Here is a 25,520-nt window from a genome sequence, read left to right on the forward strand (position 1 = left end):
TGATGCCTAAAGTGTTATCTGCAGCAGACCGAGCGAGTGTGGGTCTAACGGAAGTGAAGAAGTATGCTTGGCCATCCGCTCTCTGTTCTCTCTTCATTGAGGGAGGCTGTTGGCTTTGTTTAGAGTCTTCATGGGGCTTGAAACAGTAAAAAATGCTGATTTCAAAAGAGGGATCCAGAACTCAAGGGAAAGCACTTCCTTTTTTATTCCCACCATATTTTCTGAGTACAATTTGTTCATAGTATTAAAGAGGTCAATTGCTGAATATGTACATTGTATATTTTTCTAAGCTGAATAAACCAGCCACCACCAGTTCTTTGTCATTAAGCTATCATGTTGATAGATATTCTATGTTAATATACATAACAAAAATTTTTGCATTTTTCTTTATAGACTACATAAAACACCCATTGACATAAAGGACAAAATGCTTATCACACCTAAATGGACAGCTTCTGAAAGAGTATTTCTCAAACCTGGTTCACAGGGAAAAGATGCTGTATCTGATCATCTAGCTGCTGCAGGAACTTGAGCAAAAAATTTATAAAGGACAACATGAGTTATAGTTTTAAAATCTGATATAAAAATAATAAATAGACTTAAGAATGAATTTTGGGAGACATTAAAATATTATTTTTATTTTTTAAATGAATAGTTATAATTTATTGTGAGCTCTTGAAAGTTTAGTTGGTTTGTTGCATATTTCAATATAATGATAAGTATTAACAATACTAAAAAACTAAACAAAGCAACAGATTGATGATGCATTCTGGGAAAATAGAAATAACAGTAAAGAAGTTTCCAGAAAATATGAGTTATTTAAGAGCATGTACCACCTCTTATATTGTGTTAAACAGATACCTTAGAAATACTCATGAGTTACCAGCCGTGTGCTGGGTACTGGGTGAATTAGACAAACTTACCATCTCCAAGGACAGATGAAGTGGCTGGCTTTGTTCCTTGTATATGTAGTATTCATTTCTGTACTTTTAAGTTCTTAGCACAGAGATCTGCATGTAACAAGCAGTCATTATCTGCTCATTGTATTGAATCAAATATTTGTTGCAAGAGCACAATTTTGGGATTACTAAGTTGAGTCATGTTTGGGCTTCTCAGAAAATTTGTAAGTGGAAGAATACATGGGTGTAGGATCTCTTGAACTTGCTAGGGTGAAAATTATTTAACAGTATTCAAATAATAGCATTGCACTTAGAGTTTATAGTGTTAAACATTTCTATTTATTTTAACATTCAGTGCAGTGCAAAGAGCAGCAGTATGAGGCAAGGTACTTGTGTAAACTTGGGTAAGTAGTCTACCATCTTTGAACCTGATATTTTTTATCTTTAACATGAAGGCCAACAAAAGGGCTTTTAAACATCAAGTCAAGAGGTCATTTGTGTATGGATGGATGTTGAGAACTTATATTTTTCTTTGGAGAGGATCCAAACTCCAATAGATTCTCAGGAGTCTATACTCCCTCTACCCCCTAAGTTTAATTTCTGGTCTAAATTATCTTTAGTGTTCATTTTAATTTTAAAAATAGCTTTTAGTGTAATATGCAAAAATTTTATTCAGTATATTAAAATCAGGAAACAAATGCTTCTGCTTGTTATTTTACAAGAGGAATACCATTTTGCGTTGTTTTCTGTTTCTCACCCTAATAGTGTAATTAACCCACCAAGCAGCTAATGAACATTTGTTGATAACCATTATATATTGTGAATGATTGTAACAGAGGGGAATAGTGAAAAAACTTATTATTTAATTAGGAAGACTAAATCAACCTAATCTTTAGTTCTTTTGTAGTCATGGAGACGAATCTTACACCATGGAAAATTAGAGGGAAGCTGTATTTAAGACTAAGACTATAACTGAGATAGATTATTAATGGTAGCTGATGTATTAAGGAAACATTGCTAGGGTGTGTTCATTTATGAAGCACTGACTATATGCCAGGCACAAAAAAATACTAATAAATAATATATTGCTTTTCAACATTAAGGACTGTTGCACTGTAGGAAATAGACACAAATAATTATAGTGTTGTGATCCAGTATTTTAATTCAGATATCACAAAGGTGCACGGGGAAACAGGAGTCACTCTAATCTAACCCATAAGTTGGCTCTCAGTGGTCTCAAATCCAACTGAGTGGTACAAGAAGTAATCGACTGAAACATAGAACAAAATGTATTGTTTCAAAATCGACTATGAAGTACCATGCAGCTTCTGAGGAAGGAGACTTCTCTGTCACCTATGGAGAAGGAACTATGAGGGACCGACCAATCAATAAAAGTCTTTGTAAAAGGTGTGGAACCTTGACTGTGGTGGGATTAATAATAATGGAAATGAGCAGAGAGGGAGCAGCAGGAACAAAGACATTGGCTGAAGTTATATTTGTGATAGCACATTGTCCAGTTTACCTGCACTGCAGGGTGTCTATAAAAGAGCAATAGGAACAAGTGTTGGAAAAGTAAACCAGAGTTAAGAGATGAGTCCAAACCTTGTCCTTGAGGTGGTGAGGAAACGTTATGGATTTACGAACAAGGGGAAAATAAATGCTTTATGCTTTCTGAAGCTTAACCTGGAATGCATTGAAATGGTAAGAGGGCCAGAGGAAGATACCTGCCCTAGCAGTAGACTGGTGAGAAGTGACGAGAGGCTAGAAAGAGGTCAGTGCAGGGGGAGTAGAGGGAAAGGAACACGTTTCTGCAGCATTACAGAGGCAGAGGCAGCAGGGCTGGACAGCTGGTGGGGTGTGGGACTGAGTGAAGGAACAGGCAAATGTGAGTCCAGGAGTTTGCCCCTGCATCAGTGGGAAGAGGTTGTTGCTGTTGACAGAAATAAGTCAGGAGAATGAATTGCATGCTGAAAGAAAGAAGGTAATGGGTTTAATTCTCACTGATGTCAGTACTATGGGACCAGTCATGTAAAGCCTGGGAACATGGAATATGGGCTAAGGTTTGAAGGACAAATGAATTTGGGTGAATGTGAAGGAGAGAATTGGACATTCCAGGCAAAGGACCAGCACACATGGGGACTTGTGAGTAGGAGTATTTAGGCAAACCATAGCAGGAAATATGGTTTAAATCAATGGCTGTGAATCACTGCCCGTGGCTGATAGGCTCTATGAGAGGGGAGGTGGGGCGTTCAGTCTCTTTGCAGGCAGCCATTGCTTTCTACCCCCTCCATCAGTAGGGCCCTATTCGAGAAGACTTCATGCCCTCCAGTGGATACTGCCCGCTGTTTCCCCAGCCCCCTATTTGGTCTGCATGGAAAAGTCACGTTCTGAAGGGTCCTTCATTGTTTTGTCATCACAACAGAACCAGCTTCCTCCCTGTGTTGCTGCAGCTTTTGCTGCTCATTGTTTTCTCTTCACTTTCTAAATGACTCTATTTCCTTGAAAAATTTATGTCTCTTAATTTTTATTAGTTATATTTCTAATTTTTATTCTATGTGAGTTTCTTTTTTGCCAGAAAAAAAGGAGGAAAAAAACCCCAATCAAGTCTTGCTGTCTTATCTCATTTTTATAAAGTTAAATCATTTCTCTTAAAAAATAAATCAGCAGATATTATTTTACTGTATTGTAGTTTCTGTAAAGTCAGGGGTCAAGTTCGTCTGACTTGTCTTCGAAACTTAGCATGGTGCCTCGCACTTTGCATGTACTCAGTAAATAAATGAAGACCTACTCCATGCCAAGCATTGTACAAAATACTGAGACTACAGGTAGAGAAGAATACCTCAAAGAGCTCATAGTCAAAAGATGTGTGTGTGTGTGTGAGAGAGAGAGCAAGAGAGAGAGAGAGAGACATAGCATGGTATCACATGGTAATACACTTGTATGGAAAGTGTGAGAGGTGCATCCAAGAAGGCTTCACAGGAAGACATTGACATCTTCAGAAAATGAGTGGCATCTGGAAGAACACATGGAAGCTTGTGCCGGGCAGATAAGGAAGTGGAGAATGGGGTTCTAGACAGAAGGCATTATAAGTGCATAGACATGATGTTTGTAAGTACATAATTGTTGGGGAAACTATTAGATCCCTGACACGTATACGGATAACAGAGAGGGGAGAGATGAGAATGAAGATTTAGATGGAGGACATTTCTTAAAAGATCTTATCTGGTGTGCTAAGGAATTAATGGATTTATTCTGAGGCCCTGGGGTACACGGAGAGATTATGAAGAGAACGGTTGATGCCGAAGTGATACTCGAAGGCACAGTTGCCAGAAAGAGTGAGGCTGCAAAGGCTCAGCTTCCTACACACCAGACACATACTCAGACCTCTCAGGAAAGTCCCAGGAAAATCTTTAAGAATGATCATTTAAAAAAATTTATTTGCACGCTTCTCCATTGTTTGGTTTCACTTTTTGCAGGCTAGATACTCTCATTTCTATATGGAAATCTTGCCCTCTCCTTCCCTAGTTATAGCTATTAAGAGAGACCATGATGTATCATGGAATTGTACACTTGAAACCTATATAATCTTATTAATCAATGTCACCTCCATAAATTCAATTTAAAAGAAAAGAGACCATGAGAACCTTCCAGTACTAAAACCATTGGTAGCCATGAGAGGGACCCCACGTTAACAGTAAAAAATGAGATATAATTTAAACTTAGTTATTTCACTCCTTGTTATAAAACTTGGGGCATGTTCATTAGTATATCTAAACTTGAGTTTCTTCATCTGAAAAATAAGACTAAACGTTCATAAGAAAATGCATGTATTTAATCATTTTGTTGGGTTAATTTTTAATCAACAGATGTTGAAAGACAGGATTTTTTTCAAGTCTGCTTTTTTCTTATATTTGCAAATAAGTTTTGTATTGAACAAATCATTCTTCCAATTTTTTAAAGGATAACAATATGTTTTGTGAAATTGTAATTTAAAATTTCCTTTCAGTTAAATATAATTATTCTAAAAATGGCATATCTCTACATATGCTTGCTTGGTGAAATTGACTATTACTTGCTCATTTCTAGAATGTGACATAAGTGAGAATAAGACAATTACAGCAATTCTGGTAGCAAAGTTGCCATATAAAGCTGATAAGAGTGTATGTCCTAGTTAGATTTTTTAAAAAGTTTCAGGTAGTTCAGTTTTTTTTTCTTTTGGTTTTTATTTTGTTATTGATCTCCAAGGAAACAAAGTACCAACTAATCACATTTATCTCAAACCTTTTTTATCCATATGTCTTCAAATATCATCATAATACTGGATACATATGAAGTATCTGACATTTGGAGTTCATCAATTGCTTTATAGATACGGACGTACATCCTGTGGGAAAGGTGGCAAAAACAGTCAATAGCATAAGAGCATTTATTGGATACTAATGATTGTACTGGTGCTCTAGAGGTGCTACAGGGGTTAACAAAATTGAGAAAGAAAATGTTTTCTATGCTTTCAGGCAGCCTAAAATTTATCTAGATGGTCCTACCACAAATATTTTTTTTAAATGTGACTTCTTATTTTTCAATCACAGTTGACATGCAATATTATATCAGTTTTGGATGCATACAACATGGTGATTAGACATTTACATAACTTACACAGTGATCACCCAATAAAACTGGTACCCATCAGACACCACACAGAGCAATTACAATATTATTGACTGTGTTCTCCAAGCTGTACGTCTCCATGACTGTTTTGTGGTTACCAACGTCTATTTCTTAATCTCTTTCCCTTTTTCATCCAGCCTGTCAATCCCACTCACCCCTGGTGCCCATCCATTTGCTCTTTATGTCTATGAGTTTGTTTTTGTTTTGTTTGTTCACTTATATATATGTATTTTTAGATTTCACACATAAGTGAAATCATATAGTATTTGTTAAATACTTTTTCAAAGAGGAATAAAGGTAGTGCACTTGGGAATATGGCATTGCCTCGGTGATGGGGCCAACATTATTGAGGAATTGTGTTTTCAGAGCTGGAATCCTGGAGACCATTGTGTTGTCCTAGCAAATGGAAGCTTTTCAGTTAGCCAGGTTTATTCATTATTAACTTGGCAGTCAAAAGTGATTTACAAGCTCATTTTGTATTGGATTTGAAGTTTAAAAAAATGTAAACAAAAAAGTAATTTGGGTTTTTCATAATCCCTTTTATTACAGGAGCTTCCTTTCAAGACTGTTTAGTGACCGATATGTAGTTTTTTTCTCCAACCACATTACTTGTAAGAGCAGCAACTACAAAGAGCAGGTGAAGAGGAGCAGGGGGAAGACATGGGACATTCTACTCTGCTCCTTGGCTTAAAAGTAGGATGGTGTGACCAGTTGGACAGTTTTCCAGAAATCATAAGCAACTGAATGGACAGACCCAATGTTTTTATTACAGACTTACTGAGGAATTCTAAGGTGAAAGTGATTTGTAAAGCAGCTATGTTTAGGAGTAGTCTTGTTGAAGTTTTTTATTACTTCAGTGGACGGTAGATTGACATGTGGTGATAACCATCAGCCTAGACAGCCCCAGCTGTTGAATTTGCAACTACAGTGTACAGTTCCACTCAGTTACATCTTTGCAGGGGCCGTTCTACCCATCATTTCTGTGCTCTAGGTTTCTGTGACATGACATTGTTTTAATTAGATTGTAGATAATTTCTCCTTTTCTGGATATCTCAGCATCCAACATAACATCTTCAGCAGTTTTCAGAAGTGAGCTCATATGACATACTTATTTTCACAGTTGTAAACAATTATAAATAATTTGCGGAGAAATATATATCCATTGTAGTGTAAGTACAAATTTCTTTTATCTTTTCCAAGTCTAAATTGTCACCCTTGCTATGTGAATCTCCTGTTAGCCTTCCTGGATAACACCTTGGATAGATTCTATAGCTTTCTACTCATGCTCATTGAGCTTAGTTTAGTGTGGTTGAAAGCTTCACTCTCACGTCTGAGTCAAGGCTCCCTCCTCCTGTAGTGTGGGATAGAGCTGAACTCTTGAGTTAATTGTAAGGCAGAGGTCTGGCTTGCTTCAGAGATACCTTCTTGCTTTACTCTTTGAGGTTATGCTCTTTTGGTTGGGGAAAGGCTGGCGGAACACAGGAATAAGGAAGCAGAGATCTTGTTGTATTACTGGGTTCATGTTGGTGATGCTGGAAGGTGCCTCTGCGGTTAGTGTTGGTCATCATAGCTCTGGTTGGTCCTGGTGGCTTTTGTTCATGTGGAGTGATGTCCACACTGGGGCTGTTTTGGATAATGGTCAGATTTATTCCTGTCCTGTGCCCTCTATTTCCAAGGACCCTTCATATTGGGGAAGTCAGATCTTTCTTCAATTCTGTATCTCCCTTCTTTGGATGGGTGTCCCATCACAGGAACCCATGAGAACCTTCAAGGTCCTCTCCAGTGCCTTCTAAGAGGCTGAGAGAATAAGGAACACAGTTTCTCTTTTGTTCTTCAAAGCATACTGTACCGCAGTCTCTTTAACCCATGATGGTCGGCCACTTCAGTTGGCTTTCCAGCTGCAGAAATCCTTCAGAAAAGGTTCACACATCCCTGCAACTTTAAGGGTTGTATTGTCCCTCATCTTGCTCAACTTCATGACAGCACTAGCACAGGCCTGCTGGTTCTTTGTCCCTGGGAAGCCTTTAGCCAGGGTGGATGTCAGGACTTCCCAGTATCTCTGAAGGAGTTTCTTGGAGCCTCTCCCACGCAGTGCCAGCAAGGGAAAAGCACATGGGGAGAACTGGCCTCTCCCCATGAGCTCTGTACTCCCCAAAGCTTATAGGGACTGACAAGCTTTAGTACACTTGGTTGAATATTTAAACATTTGCTAAATTATATTTCCACAGGTAGCTATGGGGAACGATTGTGGGAATTTTAGATAGAGAAACTAAAATAAAAACTAAGGTAAAAAAAAATCATAGGACGGGTTTGGACATAAAGAAAAAACCCAGTTTGGTTGTGGCCTAGGCAGGTAAATTGCAAAAAGTAGAAAAATCTGGGACGTAGTACGAATGGCCTTGAATGCTAGGTTGAAGAGCTTCACATTAATTTGATTTAGGAAGGGGTATGAAGTCATTGAATGGTATTAGGTAGGAGAGGACTATAATTATGATTTTGTTTACAAGCTATCATTTTGTCAGTCATGAGCCTTTCTCTTACCGACTGAATGTCTCTCAGCGAATATCAGCTGTGGCAGAACGGACGTCTCTGAGGTGTGGGACTTGCTGAGTGACCCTGCTGCTCTTTAGTTCTCATCCCCCTGCACATGATCGACTCGGCTGCATTTCCTGTTCCTTCTCTATTGTCACTCCCACTTTCATGTAATTGTAGCACATAGAGAACTCAGGAAGAGACAGTGTCAAGGGAAAGTCTGAAATGTGCAACCTCTTTAGTGTGGTATCATCATTCACTCTCAAGTCCTTAGCTTTGATCATCTGGACATTCAGCTTGGTCAATATAATAAAGAGCTGAGTGATCTCAGGGGTACAACTTCATCAAAATTAAATGAACAGAGACTAATGTATTAACCACTTTTTGTGAATACATTAATTTTTATGTCAATTATGAGGCATCATTTTTAAACAGTAAATGGACCCACTCACAATGTACACTGTGAAGAATTTTGACAAATGTATACAACTGTGAAACTTCAACCACAATCAACATGAAGAGCTCTCTGTTATCCCTGAGCTCCCCGTGCCAAGTTTCAGTCACTCCCCATGCCCTACTGCTAGGCTCAGGCGACCTCTCACTATAGATTCAATTTCCTTTCTAAAGCTTTTTTTGTGAATGGAATCATATAATGTATTCTTTTTTGTGGGTGGCTTCTCTTGTTCAAAAAGTGTTTCTGAGATTCACTCATGTTGTTTCACATCTCAGTAAGTCCATTCATTTTTATTGCTGACAATATTTTATTGCATTGATATATTACAAATCATTCATTCATCCATTGATGAATATTTGACTCACTTCTAGCTTTCAGCTATTATGAATGAAGCTACTCTGAATATTTATGTACAAGTCTTTTTGTGGATTAAGTTTTCTTTTCTCTTGGTATATTAGCCAGGGTTCAATCAAGAAATAGAAACCACACAGTAGTTTGAAGAGGAAAAGTTTCACTGAAAAATATTAAAATCATTAACTAGCAGGTAATTATAATAGGAAATTATTATTATTTTTTCATTTTTGTTGTTGACATTATTACAGATGACCTCATCCTCTGCTTTGCTTACGCTGCCCCCTGCTCTACCTCCGTTTCCCTCTGGCCATCACCTCACTGTTGACTGTGTCTGTGAGTTATCCATACATGTTCTTTGACTGATTCCTTCATCTCTTCCATCCAGTTCCCCCTCCCCACTCCCCTCTGACATCTGTCGGTCTGTTCCATGTACCCACACCTTTGTTTCTATTTTGTTCATCAGTTTATTTTTTTGTTATTTCCCACATGTAAGTGAGGTCATATGTATGGTATTTGTCTTTCCCTGAGCTGGATCAGTGAAGGGCCCTGACAGTGGCATTTCACCACAAGCTGCCTGATGGAGTGCCAAGTGAAGCTGCCTTCCGGAAAGCGCCAGATGCTTTTGGTCACTCGGCACTTCAGGAAAAAAATGTGTGCACTGTAGGAGCCTGATGTGAATAGTGCACCAGAACCAGAAAGAGAAACCCCTTCTTCTCCATTGTATCAAGTTGGCTAAAAAGTCCATTTAGTTTTTTTCCGTAAAATAAAGGACACATTTTTCAGTGATTTGCATATTTTGAGTATGTTGGCTATCTCCCGTTATTGGCTTCTAGTGGGTGGAGGCCAGGGGTGCTGCTAAACATCTTCCAGTGCATAAGACAGCCCCACAGCAAAGAATTATTTGGCCAAAATGTCAATATTACCAAGAAACTTCACAAACCACTTTTTGACATGTTTGATCAGTCACAACACCTTCTCCACACACTGAAAAATCGGTTTTTTGCATTTCAGTTCCATTTTTACCTGTCTTGAAATAATAACGCATGATATGCTGAAAATGTTGCATGTCTTCTTCCCTCTTCCATATTACAATGGCTGCACAAAAATTCAGCAATTCTGATAAGTTTTTTTAAATGCACGCTGATATGACAGCTTTCACAATACAACCTAACAAAATTGTTTCAAATGAAGTTAAAGGCAACTAAACTCTATGAGAGTCATCATATGGAAAAAGCTAGATGAACTTCTCACCAACCCAATGTCTCCAGAACCCTCTACTACAAAGCTTAACGTTGTACCATCTAGAAAGGAGAAATATTTACAGGATTCAGCTCTGCTATCACAGATCAGGCAATGAAAGGTGGACATGGAGCTCGGAGTCAATAAAGTGATAACTGGCACACTTGGTAAATACACAGGAGTGGAAGTGCTGAGTCATGTTACTACTGTAATTTTGACGATATAAGACACTTCCAAACTACTTTCCAGAGTGGTTGTACCATTTACATTCCCACCAGCAGAAAAGTATGTTTCATTGGCTCCACATTACCACTACCACTTGGTATTGTCAGCCTTGTTACATCTAGTGATTGTAGTGAATTTGGTATGGTAGATTTTGGGGCATATCTTTTTAGTTTCAATGAACATTTTCCTGATGGCAAATGATGTTGATAACCTTTTTATTTGCTTATTGGCCATTTGTATGTCTTTTAAAAACTTTTAGTTTCAATTACAATGACATTCAATATTACTTTATACTAGTTTTGCATATACAGCATAGTGGTTAGACAATTATAAAATTTATGAAGTGATTGGCCCTGATAATTCTAGTGCCCACCTGGCACCACACATAGTTTTGCAGTATTATTGACTATATTCCCTACGCTGTACTTTACATCCCTGAGACTACTTTGGAACAGCCAATTTGTACTTCTTACTCCCTTTACCTTTTTCGCCCATCTCCTCAATCTCCTCCCGTCTGGGAACCCTCAGTTTGTTCTATCTATGAGTCTATTTGTGTTTTGTTTGTTCATTTATTTTGTTTTTAGATATATAAGTGAAATCATATGGTATTTGTCTTTTTCTGTCTGATTTATTTCACTTAGCATAATTCCCTCTAGGTCCATCCATGTTGTTGGAAATAGTAAGATTTCATTCTTTTTTATGGTCAATTAATATTTATATATAAAAACATATATGTGAATGTATATCTCACATCGTCTTTATTTATTTGTTCACTTGTCTATTGATGGGCACTTAGGTTGCTTCCATATCTTGACTATTGTAAATAATGCTGCAATGAACATACATCTTTTCAAATTATTGTTTTGGATTTCTTTGGATAAAAACCCAGAAGTAGAATTGCTCAGTTATAATTTTTCTTTGTTGTAATTTAATTTTTTTTGAGGAACCTAAATACTGTTTTCCATAGTGGCTGCACCAGTTTGCACCCCCACCTAATGGTGCACCAGGGTTCCCTTTTCTCCACACCCTCGCCAACTCGTTTGTGGGTTTATTGATGATAACCATTCTGACAGGTGTGATGTGATATCTCATTGTGGTTTAACTTGCATCTCTCGGATGATTTAGTGACATTGAACATCTTTTCATATGTCTATTGGCGGTCTACACATGCATTGTTAAATTTGTTCAGAATCAGTTCATGGTTTTGGTTGCTATTTTACATAGTATTTAAAATTTTATTTGCCAGCTCTTTGTTGCTAGTATATAGAAATAAACTTGATTTTTAAATAAACTTGTTGACATTAAATAAGACCTTGATAAATTTATTTATTGTAGAATGCTTTTTAAAAATTATTTAGGAATTTAGTGGGTTTTTTTTTTGTCTGTATGCTCTTTGTTTCGTATTCTCATGTTGCTGCAATGGCTAATATTACTGCTATACATAGTATAGAAGCAACCAGTGAGATTGGAATCTTTACCTTTCATACTCAACATTAGGGGAAAAACATTTATGATCTTATCATTAAGTATTATGATAGAAGGCATTTGTTATAGATATTTGTTCTACTGCTGGTTTTCTGAGAGTTTAAAAATATTCTTTAATCCAGAAAATGTTTTGCATCTTTTGAAATGATAATATGTATCTTATTGTGTTAATGTGTTGAATTACACTGATCGACTTTTTAATGTGAAACAACTTTGCATGCCTGGGACAAATCCTCCTTGGTTATGGTGGTATCAGTACCACTGTTTGTATATTGCTAGATTTTATTTCCAAAAATTTCTTGAGATTTTTTTTTGTATCTATATTTATGCAGGACATTGATTTCTCATTTTCTTGTTTTTACTTTCTGTGGCTAAGTCTTATGCTGGCCTTTAAAAATATATTGGGAAATGTTTTTTCATCTTCAAATATCTAAAAGAGTTTTTGTAACATTGGTATTATATTTTTTAAATATTTGATAGAATTTTTCAACAAAGCATTCTGGATTTGGAATTATTATTGTTAACTGGAACCTAATCAACAAAAGAAAAAAGCAAACAAAATATAACCAGAGACATTGAAGTTAAGAGCAATCTAACAATAGCCAGAGGGGAGTGGGGAGGGGACAGTGGGGAGAGGGGTTTTCAGGAACTACTATAAAGGACACATGGACAAAATCAAGGGGGAGGGTGGAGGTGGGGGAGGGAGTGGGTTCAGCTAGGGTGGAGTGAAGGTGTGGGGAGAAAATGCAGACAACTGTAATTGAACAGCAATAAAAAATGTTTAATTAAAAATAAATAAATAAATATTTTAATAATGAATTCAATTTATTTAATTGATATAGGATAAACACAAGAAAAAAACAGATACATCATAATTAAATTGCCAAAAGCTAGTGATAAACAGAAATACTTAAAAACAAGCACCCAGAAAATAACATGACCCATTACATAGAGAGATACAAATATGATCAAGATTACAGCCTTCTCAAGCCAGCAGTAAGTGGAACAAGTCTTTACCATGATAGAAGATAATCTTTCTTATGGCTAAAAGACCCCTATTTGTTACCCAGGGTACTCTCTCCCTAGTACTGTTGGGTGGATTGCAGCAATACCAGCTGAAATCTTTCCTGATGTTCAGAGAGACTGAGATATTCTTAAAGTGTTGTTTGCCGCAGCCACAGAAATGTCCTGGGAATACTGTCGGTCTCACACACACGGTCCCCGCCCCCCCAGACTGCCCACCTCAGTTAAATGCAATCCCACCTTGCCGCTGAATCGTGCCAAATATTGGGAAGTCATCGATGATGTTTCACCTTCTCCTGCCACCCAGTCTTTCAGGAAACTGTCAATTCTACCACCAGATTAGCTCCGTGTCATGTCACCATTTCCATTGCCACCATACTTGTCACCATTATTGGTGTTTGTCCCCACTCTTTTGTGCTAGGAATACTGTAGCTCTCCCCCGGTTTCCTCTGCTTCATCCTTTACAGCCTGCACACACTTCTTCCTCCAGTTTAATGCTGAGATAGTACCTCAAATAGTGCTGTTGAAATACAAGCCATCCCTTACTAATCCTTCCTGTGGTGTTCCATCTCACCCAGAGTACAGCCCCATCCCTGCACAGCCCTACACAGACCAGCTTCAGCTGCTTCCCTTCTCCTGTCACACGACGCATCTCAGACATAGGGTAGCCTTGCTCTTTCTCAAAACTGCAGGCAGTTTCCGCCCCAGGGCCTCAGCACTTCTGTTCTCCTTGTTTTTTATGTTGTGCATCAGGTATCCACATTGTTTCTGTCACCATCAGCAGGTTTTTATTCAAAGTCACCTCTATTAGGTCTTTCCTGATCAACCTATTTAAAATTATACTCCATCTCTCTCCTCTCTATTTTCTTTCTTTTCTCTCTTTTTTTTTTTTTTCAGTATGATTGGCCATCCTCCCACACAGCTAAATATCTATCAGTTTATTTTGTTTATTTTCTTTCTATCCCCCCTAGAATGTAATTTTTGTGTGTTTTAACCACTAGAATATCTTTGTTGCCCTAAAACACCACTGGGAATATTGTATATACTTAAGAGATGTTTGTGGAATAAATGAGTATTTGAATCAATTATCTTAGTGACCAGATACTCGCACCTTCCATACTTCGCCTGTGACAGTGTTGTATCAAAACTTGCAGATTCTTGATCTGTGACTCACAGGCACCATCCTGCTGCCTTCTTTTTGCAGGCAGGTTACATAACCCCCATGACTAGGGCAGAGCTTTCTTTTGTATTCAGGCACATTTCCCTGGCCTTGCACATTAGTTATTTTGCTTGGTTTTGAAACTTCCCCAATAGACTAAGCTAGAGCTTTTGGACAGGGTTATTTGTAGTGAGTACTAATTTTATCATTTGTGGTTCTCTTCTGAAGGTTTCATTCTCAGATGGCAACATTAATTTAAGTTTCAGGGAAACTCATTGTAGTCACCAATAACATCTTTGAAAGTGTTAAAAATGAGTTCAGTTTAGCTGTGAACATTTGAATTCATATAATCAGTGTTTATTACTTGCCAGCTCCTTATTGTAAATGGTAGTTAGGTGCACAGACCAACTCAGAAAAGCCCATTTTATTCACATGAAGCTGAATGGTAATTCCTATATCATTGTACCTGTATGCTTTATAATCTTTTTATATGAGAAAGTATACCCAATTCAAAGCAGCTGTGAGGGCTATCCGGCTGCAAGTTCCAAACATTGTTGCTATATAGCTTGATGACATGTTGGGGATTACATTTGCTTGGAAACATTTCATTATGTTGGATAAAATGTGACTGTGTTAATTAATGTTGTACACAGAATTAGAAGTCTAAAAGCGTTGTAACACTTAGGCTTAATTTTATAGTTTTTCATCCTCTCTGTTAGAAACATGTGGCCTTTTACCAGTCTGTATACAGCATTCTTTTCTTTTATGCTTCTATCACCTGCCTAGCTAATTAGATATTAGGTTTGACCACTTTTAAATTTAAAGGCTTAGCAGTTTCATTAACTGAAGGACAGAGAATTTACCACAGAATGGCAAAGGACTATTTCTGTGGTCCTGCTTCCCCCCCCCCCCCCCAAACATCCTGTCACCAGGGTAAATAAGAGACAGCAGATACAGTTAAACTCTATTCTGATTTCTGACCTGGACCATTTGTGAAGATAATCTATGTTCCTATATCATAATGTTTTAATTGGGGTCCTTTAGAATCACAGAGTGACCTATAGAAAAAAGATACCACTTCATCCTCCAGGAAAGTGAACAAACTTCCAGATCTTATGATGTCCATTAACAGTATAAGATTACATGTGATGTCTCTGGGCTGATGCAGTAACTTTACAAAGGATTTTGTACACGTCCCTCTCATGGTTCTCTTCAGCATCACTTCCATCACTTAACAATTTCCATTCTGCAATCAACCACCATGGAGAGAGACAGGAAAAGGAAGTCTTTTGCTCCCATTTTAGAAATGTTTGCTATTGGTACCATGTGAATTCTTAGTTTTCTCTGTAGCTGTTTGAATTTTATTATTACTGTATTGCCACATTTTGGCATCTATGTATTTTACCTCAGCCATTTGTGTATTTCCCTTCCATGCCCAGTATTTCTCCAACTGGCATCTATAGATTTCTGGATCTTTGAGAACTTACTTTTTATTATCCATGAGTGCAATGAGAATGTTTAGATTTTCTGTTTGATGATAAAAGTAAGTGGAATGAAATAATCTTGAATATCTGGATCCCCTCTTTCTGTTGAGTTTACGTTTACATTGGAACAAACTGAAGGTCAATTGACTTCACAATAATTATGCAGAATTTTTTCCTTAGTTTGAATTAAGAATTGGGAGAATTGAATCATCATACACTGGTACATACACTGGTACAGGGGTATAAAATGCAAAAGAATATGCATCTTACATATGAATATCCTGGGCAATGGGATAGATTGTATCTTACAAATTGTGACGTTGCTTTTCTTTTTTTGCAATGCAATGAATATTTTCATAAGCAATATTTTAAAAGCATTGGCATTATTGCATGTTGGATTACTAATATGTAATTTGTCCCATAAAATGACAAACTGGTCATCAAAAAATGAGGTTCCTCTTGAAAAGGGAAAATAATAATAATTAGTGGTCAAAGTACTCTGGAAATAATAATAATTGAGCCAGTAATAACTGGCATAAATAAATAACGCGGCAGCTTCAACCTGAGTCTCGGCTTCTAACCTTCCTCCCTGAACAACCTGAGCTTCAGCACATGCTCCAGCTTCTCCACAAGCTACCGGACCCTGGGCTCCATGCAGTCGCCCAGCTACAGGGTCCGGCCCGCCAGCAGTGTGGCCAGCGTCTATGTAGGCACCAGGGGCTTGGGCTCCTGGATCTCCATGTCCCACTCCACCAGCAAGTGGGGTAGCTGAGGACCCAGGGGCCTGACTGCAGGGATGGCCGGGGGTCTGGTGAGCATAGGGGGCATCCAGAGTGTGAAAGAGACTATGCAATGTCTGAATGACTGCCTGGCCTCCTACCTAGAGAGGGTGAGAAGCCTGGAGGCTGATAATCAGAGACTGGAGATCGAAATCTGGGAACACTTAGAGAAGCAGACACCCCAGTTTGAGACTGGGGGCATTATTTCAAGACCATCGAGGACCTGAGGGCTCAGATCTTTGCAAATTCTGTGGACAATGCCTGCGTCATTCTGCAGACTGACAATGCACATCTTGCTGCTGATGACTTCAGAGTCAAGTATGAGACGGAGCTGGCCATGCACCAGTCTGTGGAGAATGACATCAATGGGCTCCGAAAGGTCTTTGATGACACCAATACCACTCGGCTGCAGCTGGAGACAGAGATCGAGGCCCTCAAGGAGGAGCTGCTCTTCATGAAGAAGAACCACTAGGAGGAAGTAAATGGTCTACAAAACCAGATTGCCAGTTCTGGGTTGACCATGAAGTTGAATGCCCACAAATCTCAGGACCTTGGCAAAATCATGGCAGACATCCAGGCCCAGGAAGATGAGCCTGCTCAAAAGAACTGAGAGGAGCTGGACAAGTACTTATCCCATCAGATTGAAGGGAGCACCACAGTGGTCACCTCTCAGACCGCTGAGATAGGTGCTGCTGAGATGTCACTCACGGCATTGAAGAGCAACCTGGACTCAATGAGGAATCTGAAGGCCAGTTTGGAGAATAGACTGAGGGAGGTGGAGACGTGCTATGTCGTACATATGGAATAGCTCAATGGGATCCTGCTGCACCTGGAGTCAGAGCTGGCCCAGACCCGGGCAGAGGGGCAGCACATAGCCCAGGAGTATGACGCCCTGCTGAACATCAAGGTCAAGCTGGAAGCTAAGACTGCCACCTACTGCAGCCTAAAGGAAGAAGGGGAAGACTTCAATCTTGTTGACGCCCTGGACAAGAACCCCTCCTTACAAACCATCCAAAAGCCACGACCCACAGGACTGTGGACAGCAGAGTGGTATCTGAGGTCAATGACACCAAAGTTCTGAGGCATTAAAGGCAGAAGAAGTGGGGGATCCCTTGGCAGGGCAGAGGCCAATAAAAAGTTCATTGAAATATAAAAAATAAATAAATAACGCACGTAAATACAACTTCCTTCTAGTATACTCAATGTGGACAGCTTAGTTTTAGAAAAACATTATATATCACATTAAGTCAAACTGATTGGTAATTGTTTTATAATTTTGGTGAGAGGAAAGTCTTCCACTCTTCTTAATTCCATGTAGATAGATCATCTTTTGAGAAGCACTCCTGACATGTCCCTCCAGTCCTCGTTACTGTGGATACAGGAGAAGTAAACTACCTGGTTGGAGGGTGATGACCACTTATTGGTTGTAGATTGTGGCTATTAGGCAGGTACAAACTTTCTATGAGTGAGTAGGTTGTCCCAAGATCTGAACAAGGAAAGGTTAGGGCAGGGAACGGAAAAACATTACAATAAAAGATTTAAAAATCCCTAATATTTGAAGAGGAATAATAAAATATTTGCTGGTAAAATAATGTCTAGCATCAAGGAACTAAAATGAGGTATAAATGGAAAAAAATTGGTTATGAGTTAATTTTTTAAACTGGATGGCTGAGGTTCATTACTTTCTCTACTGTGGGATATGCTTGAAACATCCTTTAATAAACACTTTTAAAAAACTGATTAAGGGGAAAACAGATATTTAAATGAGAGTATAAGAACCAGGGTGGGCTATAAGACTGTCAAGGAAGTGTTCTTCATAGTACAAAGTGAAGGAAGGCCAAAGCAGATTTTAAAATCCTGAATATCTAATAAAAATCATTACAGTTCTGTTCAAATATACGGCTCCCTAGCAATGTACAATAGCAGATAAGTGCAAAGTTCATTCTTGTTAACTTTGCAACATATTTGTGTTTTAGGCTTAAGAAAGGTCTCTCTGAGAGATTGACATTTTCCCCAATTCTGTACCAAACCAAAGCTTCCACATGTTTGATGAGAATGGATTATAAGCTTGTTATAGCCCTTGGGATAGCTGAGACATCTAATCTCCTGGACTAGAACTTTCAGCCTCCACCTGTAAGCAGCCTTGGCTTTTCACCTTAGTATATTACATAGAAACTATAATTTCTTAGACATGTCATGCCCTACGAGTGCTTGGAAAGCAGTAGACTAGAGCATGAATCTGACTTGTCATCCCCTCTACTTAGGATTTGTTCTCTGTGCCCTATGTCATTGTTCAGAGTGGTCAGCGTCTTTTTCACACACAGACCCGCATCAAAAGGAGCAGCTGTCAATCTGTCAACCAGCACATATTTATCTATTTTTCAGGCATAGTGGGGGGTAAGAATACATACTTGGCCTCACCATCTGTTTCTTGTAAGAATCCTTTTATTTCTTCTCTGATTCTGATATTGCAAATTCCACTGACATTGGTTATTACAAAAGTCATCAGTTCACTCACTTGGTTGTCATTTAATAAAGGTTTGATGTGTGGCTACCAAATGTCTGATTCAGGACTGAGTCCTGGAGATAAAGAGGCGAATATCTGAAACATGGTTCTTGCTTTCCTGTTCTTTTCTTAGTACTCGGTCTCCTTGTCTTCAGTGCTAAATTTGACATTGATAACCTCTGCTTTATAGAAATTTTTTAATTCTAAACATTCCAGATGGCTGCTATATTCCCTCTGGCCCAAACGTATTCCACTTCTCAGACATTTCACTGATTGCTGCTGCCTCTGATGAAAATGTAAGCATTTCTATTATCTGCTCCCATTCATTGAACAGCAGCGGAGCATCCCCCTATGTCCCAGGCTCTGGGAGCGCTGCTCTCCAGTGGGACACAGGATTCTTAAGCATTGTGATGGTATAAGGATGTACAGGGAACAGAGCAACTTTTGAACAACATTGCCTGGTGGCTAAGGGAGGGCTTCACAAAGTGTGAAAATTAGGCTGGGTTTGAAGGATGACATACAGAGTTGGGTTAACATTCCCCTTCCATTGCTACTCCCTCTTCCAGGTGGCTGGGGTTAGCCACAGAACAGTCATTTATTTGTTTATTGATTGAACAAATGTGTATCAAGCATCTGTATGTGACAGGACTCTGCGAGGCACCGATTCAGCAGGTGAATGGGCACCAATGTGTCAAAGAGACAATGTGTGAAATACGGATAATCTGGATTAGAGATGGGGGATGGAATAGGGTCAGACATTCAAAGAGCAAGTCCAGGTTTGGGAATGGGAAATCCAGTCTGATTCTTGGCAGATGCTCTAGTCTCAGAAATTTGGGATAAAAAAACATAATTATTTTGAACTAATGTTAGTTACAACATTTCTGAAAAGATGAAGGGCAAGTTTTTTTTTGTTTTTGTTTTTTGTATATGTGTGTGAGTGTATGCATTTGTAGGTACACCGGGTACGGGAGCTTACAGATGTCACAGAAAGAATTTGTAATCCATTTGTAGTAGCCAATCATTATTATGGCATTTAGTGTCAGTCAGTTTCCAATGAGAAGAAATTGCATCCAAGAGTGTCGAAACTTCACCTTGTTTTTCTGAGAGGGAGCTGCACTGTTTGTGCACATTTCTCAATAGCCGAATAAAATCCACTGCATATAGTCTCTGAGGTGATATTTGTGTTAATTTATTTAAGCTTCAGTCACCAGAGTGCTGGAATAGAGCCACACTATTACCTACTTTAATCACATTTTTGAAAAATGTAGATTTTTATCTTTCAGTATGAAAGATAAATTTTAGTTATATTTTAACTTATAACCAGTTATTTTTTCATCATCTCATGGAAATGCTCTCATAAAGGCAATCAGAGTCTTTAGTTATCTCTTTAATTTTGCTTTCATCATAAATGTTGGAAATATGCGTATGGCTGTGGGAAGGATCAGAGAACTAAGACAGCTCACATATGTCATAAGATTAATTTTAGACTAGATATTTTTCCATTCAACACTTACTTTACCCATTTTTTACAGTATCATGCAAAGGTTTAAAATATCCAAGAAGTTTTTGACTAGAGAGACAGAGAAAATTATTTCCCAAGAGGGTTGATTCATTATGCATTTATATTCTGCTTCAAGCTGAATAAATTTCAGAGCTAGGATAAGAAGTCTGTAAAAGGGTTCCTCGACCTAACCATTTCTCCACAACCAACATACTCATGCTCTTAGCTGTTATATTTGTCTTCAAATCATGTTCTGAAATGCTCACACAGCACATTCTATTGCTTATTGAGCTGAAATCTTCACAACAACAATTCTGTTGTTTATTGAGCTCAAAGTTATTTTATCAAAGGGTATTATTTTTCAGCCATCTTCCACTAACCCATGCACTCTGTTGCCACTGGTCAAAGAAACAAAAATAAACTAAAATTTAAGAATATAAATGTTCAATTTTTCCTTCTTATTTAAAAATCACCCAGAGGATATTTGGGGTATAATTAAAAAGAAATCAATAAATTTCCATCTGAGTGCTTAGCACTCCTTAGGAAAAGTCTTTGAGACTACCAAGAAAATCAGCAAAATAATTACAATATACTAATTCATCTTTCTAATCACCAATAGATAAAGTTTTTAGTACATCAGATCATTTACATAAACTACCAGCGATAATGTCTTAATGCCATCCTAAGGGTGTTGCCAAGCCTGTCCCTGTTTAATTTAGAGTCATGAAAGATTATTAGAGAGCAGGGTGATAGGCAGCAACATGCTGCAATTTAGGTAGGCCCGTGTGGGTACTTTTAACCGTATCAAAGCCAGGCAGGTAAGAAAGATCATATCTGGGTCAGAGGGTTGGACCTATCAAATTAGAGATGCCAAAAGTAGAGGGAGGACCATCCTGTGCGCCTCATGTCCAAGGACAGCACTGCAGCTCTGGACATGATCAACACTGACGTCCTGGGCGGAACATTTAGACCCAGGAAGAGAGGGCAGTAATAGGCACCTAGCACCAGAACTGGAGTTCAAGGCAGAGATTTGTTGCCTAGGAGAAGACGAAGCTTGGCTATTAAGGTGAGACTTAGAGTCAAAACTCTTCAAATGGCAGACTAATTCGAACTTTTGTGATATGTTTCAAATTTCTTTATAACTAAAGTCAGAATTGGTCCTGGACCTGGAGTACTGGACCCGTGCTTGTGGAATTAAGATATAAAATTTGCCCAATTTTGATTTCTCTCTGTCTCTCCCCCTCCCTCCCTCCCTCCCTCCCTCTCTCTCTGTAATCTGGACTGGTCTGCTAGTTTAACTGCAAACTAGTGTGTAGCATGGTGGTTGAACATAGAAGTTCTAGTATTAGATCCCTTTTTTAGCTTCAAGACTGAAGTCAGTTGATTTAACTCTCAAAGCCTCTCTTTCCTGATCTATAAAATAAGAATAGAAAATTGTTCCACGGTCTTATTGTTAGGATTGATGTGAAGCAGTTGGCATAGTGCCTGGTACATAGTTCATTAAAATTTGTACTTTATTTTATTTCTAGTAGTTGCCAGATATAGAAAGAGACTTTACTTCTGATGGAAGGGTGGATGCTCAGGCACCAGCTGACATACAGCCTTCCTTCATCCGGCCGGACATTCAGGAGGCGACCCTTTCTGCCTCTATCATTGTGCCTGTCAGCTGACTGACTTGCGTGACCTCCATAATAAGTATCAATAAAAACTCTGTGATGAGGCTTGCCCAGAAATATAGCATCTGAAATTCTATCTCTGGAGGTCTGTTTAGCATATTAATCAACTTTGCCTGAGCTCTGAATATGACTTTTCACTCTTGAATACAACAAAAGATGGGAAGTTCTTCTTTTGTGAATATGATTCTTTTGTGAAAATGTGAGTATTGTACTAAGAACAAGATGCAAGATGCTTTAAAAAAAGAGTAGGTGAACTGGAAAATTGTTTTCTTCATGGTTACCATTTGGTTTCATGAGTAATTTAGTTGGGAAAACCTACATATATAATATATAAGTTATTATCCAATTTTTCAATTTTGCTTATTGAATTCATGTTTTTTAGATTTATAAATGCTAAATTTAGCTATATTTCAGAAAATAGAATAAAAAACCCACCTACAATGCCAAATTATTTAGAACTTTGTCTGAAATCATTTTCAGAAAAATTGTTATGAGTGATGAAAAGAAAAATGATTGTGTTTATGAGTGATTGATTTAAATATACAATTTATTGTACAATTGTTAATAATTAATGACAAATAATAAAACATAGTCAAGAGAAAGATTCTGTCTCGATGTGCAGTCCTGAAAATGCAACCATGACCCGGTACTTCCCAGACGGGCAGTATTTCAGCTGGTGCTGGGCTCACCTTGACAATGGACAGGAATGAACAGTGGCGGTTTAACTGGACCTCACTAAGCACTTAGATCAAAGGCTTACTAACAGTTCTGAACCACAGCAGCCTTGTAATCCTCAGCACTCAATGAATAGATTAGCAAAGTAAATCTCTGTTCGCTTAATATCGTGGGAAGAGGAAAAAGGCAGCTATTTAGCCACCACAATTTGCAAAGGAGGACAGAATGGCAATGATAATGGATGTAGATTTTTTTCCATCTTCAATCAATCAGCATGCTTCATTGAATGCTTATTGTATACAAAGCATGTGCAAAGTATTATATATTAAGCATTGTGGAGGGATATAAAAATGTATAATAAAAGCATTTATGTAGCACATTTCAAGTAAAAAAAATGCTTTCACCTACATCATTTCATGTAATGTTGACAACATCCCTGTGAGGAAGGAATACAGATGTTATTTTTTTTCACTTTATAGATGAGATGACTTGAGGTCTTTGGAAATTAAATGGCTTGCTCAGTCATGTTCAGAGCTGGCATCTGGATCCACATCTTCATACACCAATATTCATTTATTCAAAAGTGTTTCTTGAGGGCCCACTATGTGCCAACTATGGGTGATATGCTAAAAAGACCCTGCTCTTCAGGAGCTCACCTTCCAGAAGGGGACATGGAAAAATAACCATTTCAAGTAGGAAATGCTGGGCTCTGGATGGGTGGTGCTCACGCAAGTGAAGCGCACTGCCAGTTCCGAAGAGGGTTCCTTTTCTCTCTGCCCAGGAAGACAGGCATTCTGCTGGGCTTTGAGGCATGTGTGTATGTGGGGTTCCCCTTCTAAGGGAGGGGGAGATGGCAGGAGCAACAAGGTAGAACCCAAGAGTGTAAAGTAGGTAGGTCAGCCGGGCTGGAGGCAGAAATGATGACCGGGAGGCAAGGTGGAGGTTGCGTCCCAGAAAGCCAAGTGCAGAGTCTTAGCTTTATGAGGCGGGGATCACTGAGTTTTTCTAAGCATTAGAGTAATCTAAAAAAAAAGAAAGATTAATGTGGTAGAATATGATGTGTGAATTATACAGTGTGAGATAAAAGGCAAGAAACCAGGTTTTTAAGACATTTGTCTTTTACTTATTATATTTTTATCCTCACCTGTGGATATTTTTTCATTGCTTCTAGAGGCAGAGAAGAAGGGTGGGAGGGAGGGAGGGAGTGGGGCGGGGGAGAGAGAGAGAGAGAGAGAGAGAGATCAGTTGATTGCCTTCTTGCACGTGCCCCTACTGGGGATCGAACTCTCAACCTTTGGTCTATGGGACAACACACTAGCCTACTGAGCCACATCAGCCAGGGCAGGGCATTTGTCTTTTAAAATATGCTTTATGAAACAATTAGTATAACAGCCATCACAAAACTTTCCGAAGTTGTTCTTTTGAAACATTTAAAAGACAAGAAAAATCTTTTGGAAATTAATTAGTAATTTAATATAAAGGAAGCTTTAGTTGAATATATGAACATGGACACTTCTTTTTTGTTTTCAAGATTTTTTTCATGCATCAGACATGTATTTTATAGAAGCACTGAGTTCAACCTATATGTGCTGGGGCTGGACATGGTACTTTATAAGTAGAGCTAAAGATTTGTGCCAAGTTCTGATTATTTTTCTTTTTCATAGTTTATTCAAGGATATTTTATGTAGATTTATTTATATTCTGATCTTCATCCTGTTGCAATTTATTTATTGTCATGTACAAAGTAGTTAAAAAGTTGAAATGAGGTGGAGAGGCAGGATGAATTTCTCAGGATTTAAAGAACAATGTAGATGAAAAGTTTTATTATATATCCTAAAGTTCTACTTGTAACCAGAGTCATTTATAATTAATTTATCATTATTTTTATTCTAGATTTCTCCACTGTTAACCAATACATACACTGTGTAAGTTTTTATCATAAATATTTTTTACATAACTTAATGCTATCAATCTTTACAAAAATTTAACTGACTAAAACACGGTCTTTAAGAAGTTGCCATTATCTATGGTTCAGGGTCATAAAGCTTATGAATATCATAGCACACAACAGAAAAAAAACTTGGCATTTTGTCAAATGATTGAAATAAATATTAACAATTACATACATATTATATATATACACATACATACACATGTGTATAAAATTTATTGGTGGATTGAGATTGATAAATTTAGAAAGATAAAATGGACATTTCATTATTTACTATTAAATTGTTTTAGTGTCAGTGTCAATGTCTAGGCCAGATTCTTTAGGGTCCACGTCAGTAAATTATTTAAATCATTGATGGTCAAGACTCCAGAAATATGTAATCTTAAAGCTGTTGATTAATACATTTTTCTAATTTATGACACATTGTACATCTATAAAATATTTAATTACTATTGTTTCTATTCATAGAATTTGAAATATTTTTGTGGTTGGAAATGATATAGTCTGAAAGTATGTTTCTGTGTAACACTTTCAAATTAATGCAATTAGCAACAAAGTTTTAACACTATAAAGTCAATATGAAAATTTTTAGGAAATACTTAAATAATGAGAGTACCTAATTTGTTGAGGAGTGATTGTGTACCAAGTATTATCGAACTCTTTACACAATTACTGACACATACACGCTACCAAACCCGGGGAAGGGCGAGCGAAGAGTGCGTCGCAGGACCCGCAGGCCCAGAACTAACACACACCTACTGGGTGGCAGGCACAGGTGTGTGCTGATTCCACCCCCCACCCCCACCCTGGTATTTCATATGAAAATTTACTCGGTTACTTATTTGCTTAATGAACATTATGTACCTGCTAGATGAATGAGAGTCAAAGATATATAAAATAAATATCTTAG

General features: G+C 38.0%; 1 protein-coding gene and 1 pseudogene across 1 annotated transcript in view; both read left to right on the plus strand.

The window, feature by feature from the left end:
• Positions 1-25,520, plus strand: part of PDE4B (phosphodiesterase 4B) — a 513,377-nt gene that overhangs the window by 36,983 nt on the left and 450,874 nt on the right. The window lies entirely within an intron of this gene.
• On the plus strand, positions 2,209-17,390 carry LOC112309101 (keratin, type I cytoskeletal 18 pseudogene; annotated as a pseudogene).

Source organism: Desmodus rotundus, chromosome 3 (genome assembly GCF_022682495.2).
Source record: "Desmodus rotundus isolate HL8 chromosome 3, HLdesRot8A.1, whole genome shotgun sequence".
In the NCBI taxonomy this organism is placed as follows: Eukaryota; Metazoa; Chordata; class Mammalia; order Chiroptera; family Phyllostomidae; genus Desmodus; species Desmodus rotundus.